This window comes from Callorhinus ursinus, unplaced genomic scaffold (assembly GCF_003265705.2).
Source record: "Callorhinus ursinus isolate GAN/ISIS: 27379988/994484 unplaced genomic scaffold, GSC_fseal_2.0 scaffold11, whole genome shotgun sequence".
NCBI classification, from domain to species: Eukaryota; Metazoa; Chordata; class Mammalia; order Carnivora; family Otariidae; genus Callorhinus; species Callorhinus ursinus.
In genome coordinates, this window is record NW_027397073.1 from 39,378,263 (window position 1) to 39,385,950 (window position 7,688).

A 7,688-nucleotide genomic window follows, 5' to 3' on the forward strand; every position below is an offset into this window, starting at 1 on the left:
TTTTAGCATTCCTTTACCTGTGTTCCACAAATTTTGGTATGTTGTATTTTCATTTTCATTCAGTTAAATTAATTTTTTATTGGGCGCCTGGGTGGCTCAGTTGGTTAAGCGACTGCCTTCGGCTCAGGTCATGATCCAGGAGTCCCTGGATCGAGTCCCACATCGGGCTCCCTGCTCGGCAGAGAGTCTGCTTCTCCCTCTGACCCTCCCCCCTCTCATGTGCTCTCTCTCTCTCTCTCATTCTCTCTGTCTCAAATAAAAAAAAAAAAATCTTTAAAAAAAAATTAATTTTTTATTTCCCTACAGATGTCCTCCTTGACCTATGGATTATTTAGAAGTGAGTCATTTAGTTTTCAAGTGTTTGGAAAGTTTCTTGTTATCTTTCTGTAAGTGATTTCCAGTTTGATTCCATTATTATTGGAGAACAGATAATCGTATGATTTCAGTTGTTTTAAACTTGTTGAGGTTTGTTTTACAGCCCCCCTTTTTTCTCATTCAAGTTATTCTTTCCTGCTTTCTGATGCTTCAAGATTCTATTATTTCCTTTTGCTTAGAGAATTCCTTTAAGCCATTCTTTTAAGATAGGTCTGTTGGTGATAAATTCTCCTACTTTCCTTTCATCTAGGTTAACAGCTCTTTTCCTTCAGCACTTGAAAATGCCACTTTTTTTCTGGCCCCCATAGATATAGAGGAGAAGGACACTTATTCAAATTATTTCCCCCTACAGAAAAATGCCAATAATAAATGTAAAAGGAATGACTGAATTTTTTAAAATCACCATTTTGTAACCACCAATATAATAATTAATTCTGGTAAGAATCATCAATAAATGATAAAAGTAATGCGTGAACAATATATACATACTTCACAATATTACCCCCCAAATTCCTAACTAATTACAAAAAGACAAAAAGGCACTTTTACAATGGAGCTATTTAGTGGTCACCATCTTCACCACACGGTCAAAGCTAGCACTGCTAATAGAGAGAACGTGAACACTACGTGCCTCCTAACAGAATGTGATGTAATAAGAAGTGTGCAACCTCACCTACGCACTTCTGTGACAAAAATCAATCAATCAATCAACCAAATCATGAAAAGTGAAAGCAGGGACTCAACCAGGTATTCGTAGACCAATGTTCATAGCTGCATATTCAAAATAACCAAAGGGTAGAAACAGCCCAAATGTCCATCAGTGGAAGAAGGGATAAACAGAATGTGGTACATACACACAATGGAATATCATTCCGCCTTTAACAAGAATGAAATTCTGACACATTGCGTCAACATGTATGAATCTTGAAGCCATTGTCTACGTGAAATAAGTCAGACACCAAACGACAAGTAGTGTGTGTTTCCACTTACACGAAGTGGCTAGAATAATCACATTCATAGAGACACAAAGTAAAATGGTGGTTAGCAGAGCCTGCACTGGGGCAGAATGAGGAGTTACTGTTTAATAAATATAGTTTCCGTTAAGATGAAGAAAAAGTTCTGGAGGAAGTGGTGATGGTTGCATGACGATACAAACGTGCTTAATGCACTAAAGTCACAATGGTAAACCCACGATTCGTTAAAATGTTAACTTTTAACTTATATACATATTCGATGACGATTTTAAAAATCTCATCATGAAAAATAATCAGGAAATTTCAGAATGTGGAACATTTTACAACACAGAGGGCCTGGATTGTTCAAAAACAGCAAGGTCACAAAAAATATAAAAAGATGGAGGGATGGTTGTACAGACTTAGCTAGATCAGTGGCACAAAGTATGTACTTTAATTGAATCCTAAATTTCCTCTTAAAAAGCTATGAAATATATTTCAGTGATAACTGGGGACATTAGAAGTTGGGCTGTATGTAAGAATACACAGAATTGTTGTCAAGCTTGTGGTACTGGTATTGTGGTTATGAAGTAGATATATGCTGAAGTATTTACAAATTGTGATGTGCTCTCTACAACTTACTTTCAAACAGTTCAGCAAAATACACATATAGACAGAGAAAAAACGTAGCGACATGTTAGTGATTAGCGAATGTAGGTGGAAGGGTAGATGGTAGTCATTCAACTAAATTGTTCAACTATTTTGAAAGTTTGATATTTTTCAAAATTAACAATTTGGGTTGAGAAATACCATTTACTGACTTTTGTTCATTATGGCAAATGGAGCAGGAGCAGGGAGCCCTTCCAATCCCTACTCTAAATATATAAAACTTCTGGATAAATGTATTTTCCTTAATACATGGCTAGGCTTGAGAGGAAGTAAAAGAAAGCTCAAGTTCCAGAAATGAACAGAAATGAAAAGCAAATTGTTGGATAGAAGCTGAACAGAACAACAGCCCAAGAGCATCCAAAGCAGGACTAGATGCTGGAGACTGGAGAATAAACCCCCTGCTCCTGTAAAAGGAACAGCTGGATTAACTTTCTGGGAATCCAGGAAGGAGGGAAAGGCATTTCACCCACCCGAAGTCTACATGGCTACCGGCTAGCTATCTGTCCAGAGATGTGAGCGGGAAAAGACGGGAAGAAATCCGAAACCCAGCCTAACCCCATGAATGGATAGGAGCCATGTCCCCACTAGTCCAGAATCTATAAAACCCCAGCAAAAGTGAATGGGAATGAGCCCCACAGGAGAACCTTCACCATCTCATGCAAGAATACAAGCCAGGCCAAGGCAGAAACAAGGGGATTTATTACAACTTTATTTGGCTTTGCTTTAAAAAAACAAAAGCACACAACTCTCAGCTCCCAGTTGAATGTTCTAGAATTTCCCTTGCTTCTTTGCAGGAACTAGCGGGAAGAAGACACGTGAAGGTGGTTGTGGTCTCTCCTCCCTAACCCAGCCTCTGAAAATACATTTTAACCCCAAGCATCAAATTTTTCTGCATGGCCATAGAGTTCCTGATTATTAAACAGTTTTACTTGGAAGGAGCAATGTCATTTTGTTTTTTATTTATAACCAAAGGGACACAGTTTGCTTCCTATTAACGTAGATCTCTGGATCTTTCAGCCCTTCATGGAGATTCACCCTCTCTTCCTGCCTGGGTTAGGCATTTTTGAAAGTGACTTCTTCCCCGAGATCTGTCTTTTATGTTCTGATGATTTACTGAAGAATGTTTTCTTCCAGTTCAAGGACCTTTTCTTACCTCTTAGCATTTTCCTCCTCACTGTAATCTACTAAGGGCTGCTTATGGCATCTAACATGTGACAGCTTGCAAGAATAAAAGATACTGATGCACACATCGCCATTTAAAACTGCTTTGCTTTTTTTTTTTTAAGATTTTATTTATTTATTTTTCAGAGAGAGAGAGAGTGTGTGAGCACAAGCAGGGGGAGCAGAGGGAAAAGCAGGCTCCATGCTGAGCAAAGAGCCTGATGTGGGCCTCCATCCCAGGACCCTGGGATCATGACCTGAGACAAAGGCAGATGCTTAACTAACTGAACCACCCAGGCATCCCAAAAACAGCACTGCTTTTTACTTTTCTTTTTCTTTCTTTTTTTTTTTTTTTTAAGTAGGCTCCCAGCCCATCGTGGGTCTTGAACTCATGACCCTGAGGATCAAGAGTTGCTTTTTACTTTGCCTAAAGCACTAGATATTGGCCTGATTGAAATCCCATTTTGGGTATGAGAGAATGGAGATTGATTTTAGGGAATGATCAATAACAATGGTAACTGTATTTGGCTTTTTTTTTTTTCTATTTTTTCATCAGTCATTGCTCACCCCAGAGCAGCGACCTCCCCTCAGGACCTGTTTTCTTTTCCCAAGTTAGTCTAAATCATGGCCCTTCCCCTAGAACCTTCAATGATAGTTGCTCATTGGCAAGTCTGTTCTCTTGCTGGACAATTATAATTATCAGGAAATCTGTTTTGAAAGTGATCTGAAAACTGTTCTATAATTTCCACCAGTCAATCCTAATTCTGCCCCTAGAGATACTGCAGATCCTTACAATTTGCAGATTTATATTTGCAAATTCACCTACAAGCTAAAATTTATCTGTATCCCCAAAATCAGTACTCCCAACACTTTTGTGGTCATTTGCAGACATGTGAAGAGGGGTGAAAATTTCAAGGAGCCCAACACACACATTCCCAGCTGAGGTCAAACAAGGGGACACTCTGCCTTCTTGTTTCAGCTGTCATGTTACATACAAGTGTCCTTTTTGCAGTCTATTAATGCCACATTTTGCATTTTTATGTGCTTTTCATTGGTGGTTTCAAGGCTTAAAATGGCCCCTGAGCATACTGCTGTCCAGAGTTCCTAAGTACAAGAAGGCTGTCATATGACTTACAGAGAAAACATGTGTGTTAGAGAAGCTTTGTTCACAAATGAGTTATAGCTCTTTTGGCCATGAGTTCAACGTTAATAAATCAACAATATGTATTTACAAAGGTGCCTAACAAAAACACACGTAAATGAGGTTATGTGTTGATTGGTTGATAAATACGTTGTGACCAGAAGCTCCTAGAAGCCTAACCCTATATTTCTCCCCCCACCCAGGAGCAATGGTTCAGTATTCATTAATTCATTGTTCTTGGTAACTTTACAGAACATATCTCTTGTGACTAATGGGAATTAACTGTCCTTCTTCATGCTGGCGCATAGTTCACCTGTTATCAGAGAAAATGGCTCATGTGGGTTTCATTTCTCTAGAAATGGGATAGAAGGGGAAAGGAATAGATACTAGTGAAGAGGAATGGGGGGAAATTATGGTTGTAAATCACCTTCGAATTTTTCCAAGTTCTTTTTTTTTTAATATTTTATTTATTTATTTGACAGAGAGAGACACAGCGAGAGAGGGAACACAAGCAGAGGGAGTGGGAGAGGGAGAAGCAGGCTTCCCGCGGAGCAGGGAGCCTGATGCGGGGCCCGAGACCAGGACCCCAGGATCATGACCTGAGCCAAAGGCAGACGCTTAACGACTGAGCCACCCAGGCGCCCCTGAATTTTTCCAAGTTCTTCTTAGAAATATAGAGTATTGCTCTCAGGGCACGATGAGATTCAGGGAAGAATTAAGAGCATTCCAGTAACAATTGTCTTGACAACCACTTCACTTGTGGTGCACTTTACATTTTATGAAGTATTTTCACGGGCCTTATTTCATTTGCTTTGTACTTACAGCCACACTATGAGATAAGGAGTGGGATTATTCCTATTCCCGATGAGGAATTGAGAGCTTTCAAGGGGAAGCAGATGGATCAGGCTTCTCAGTTTATCCATGGCACAACAGGGAGTTGAACTAGACCCTTCAAAGCAGCTTGGCTCTTGCTAACACACCACGGCTTTCCAGGCAAGCTGTGCTTCTCTTACCGCCTTTTGCTCTTCCCCTTTATTAGTGCATCATTCTTGACCCTCAATTTCATAATCCATTAAGCTGAATCACTGTTAAAAACCAAGCCCTAAACCTAAAATGTGTGTGTCTTGGTTGCACACACAGCAACTTAGAAACATGCTGTTGTTCAATATGCAACTATTAAAGGCAGGTTGTATGCCCAACTCCAGACAATGTGAACAGGAAAGTCAAGAAAATTTTGTTTATTGGGGAAAACAAAATCAACATACATAAAACTGAGTGACATTAGTGACTTTGATGTGCAATCAAACCATTGCAACTTAAATCATTTCAGTTGGGGCATCCTGGTAATGCAATCTGGAGAGAGCAGTGATTTGTTTTTTGGCAAAGGAAAAGTAAGCTTGCAGTTTGGAGTTCATGTGCACATCAATACAAAGCACAGCCAGAGCACCACATAGGGCTGAGATGCACTCCAGAAAATGGAAGGGTTAAGAGAATCGGTGGAGACCTTAGGGAGAACTAGTCCCAGTATCATTTCTGTTGCCTGTGACCACAACCTACAATCACTACTCAACCAGGGTTCTATTGGCTGACATTTAGACATCTCAGGAGACCTCAGAACTTCTTCCAGGGTACCTCAGTAGGCCAAGGGAGCCAAGGTACTTTGAGTAGACTCAAGACCACATTTACCTGACCAATGTTTGCCTACAGCCAGTCAAACTTGCAGTCCCTACTTTAGCCTTTAAAGCAACCCCATTTTTATTTACCCTTTGTGAAACCATCAAATCGCTTGCTATGAATTAAGAGATGGTAATATGAAAATAGCTATTAATAGCAAACAAGAGCGCCCCTATGGAATAAACAAAGACATGAGCTAGTGTTTATCAAACTGAAGAAGGCAAAGTATGATGGCCTCCACTTGTTAACCACTCCTTTGGCTGTTCAGCCCCCAAATGAGGTGGCTCTAAGGAGATAAGGCTTTACTGGACATCAGGATTTAAAAAGCCCCGAGGTCAGCCTGCCCAGTGATTTGCTGCTTGGAATGGCCCTGTAATACACACACCCCTTTCAAAGCAGTCCATTTCAAGTTCTGCGGAATGCACTGGACACTTTGGAAAAGTATCATTTTTTGCTTGCTGGGGCAGGGGATGCAATGCCTAAGAAATATGTTAAAAAAAAAATCTCAAATCTGTCCTCAGTTCACCTGCATAACAGATCACATTGTCCACATTTTCCTTCTTTTTTAAACTGGGAGCACAGTGGATGTAGAAAGTTGGGCAGACAAGTGAAGCCCTTTACTACATAATTCCCCATTGAGAGCTGCAGACTCAAAAGGCCATCTCTGTGCAGCCACAGCATTTAGACATTTTCATGGGCTAAAAATTCCCATCCGATGGAGCTAGGACTCAGAGGCATGAGAAGAGAAAGGCTTCCAAGCCCTGAAGGAGAAATTTTTAAGAAAAAATTAGGTGCAAGTAAAGTTGGAAAGAAGAGGGCCCAAGCATCAGGCATTTTTACTATGTTTTAATAACTGAGAAATAGTAAGATATGTATTCTATTCAGAATTCAATGCCAGTTTAAAGGGCAAGCCAATAGGGAAGCTCTGCCCCTCTGCTCCTAATCTTACCTGGGCAAATGAGGAGAGAGACAGCCAATCCCTCTGAACAGAAGATGTTTGCTGCCACTGCTGCTATATTATTATTGTTATTATGAGCATCTACTTCCTTCACACTGGAAAAATGTATTGACTTACTCACCTGATCAAGGCCATTTTGGGTAACTGAAAGAGGGGCGCTGGGTGGCTCAGTCGGTTAGGCATCTGCCTTAGGCTCAGGTCATGATCCCAGGGTCCTGGAATCAAGCCCTACATTGGGCTCCCTGCTCAGTGGGGAGTCTTCTTCCCCCTCTCCCCACTCGTGTATGCTCCCTCTCTCTCTCAAATAAATAAATAAAATCTTAAAAATAAAAAAAAAAAAAAACATCTTGGATGTCCGAAAGCTATTAGGAAATAATTAGGGGGAAATGCCCCATTGCATTCACAGTGCTTTCCTAAGGGTAACCAAGAGGCTTTAGTTTAGTATGTTAGGTAGGAATGAGACCGGGATTCCAGGTCTGCCCCTCTCTAGGGGAAAAAAAAGAGGCGGGAGGGTGAGTGCCAGGTCACTCGATTTTGCCTTTCTGACAGAATGTGACATTTATCCTTACCACTCTGTCAGATGCCTGAAATTCTCATGTCTTTACAAAATATTTTTCTATTTAGTTGAATCAGGCAGCACAACTACAATATGTCTTCTCTCTGTGACTGCCTTTCACAGCCTTTGCCTTCACGAGACTTAGATGAGGTCTGGGTGATTCATGGCGCTTAAACTTCTCCAGAGCACTTTTTCAATTGG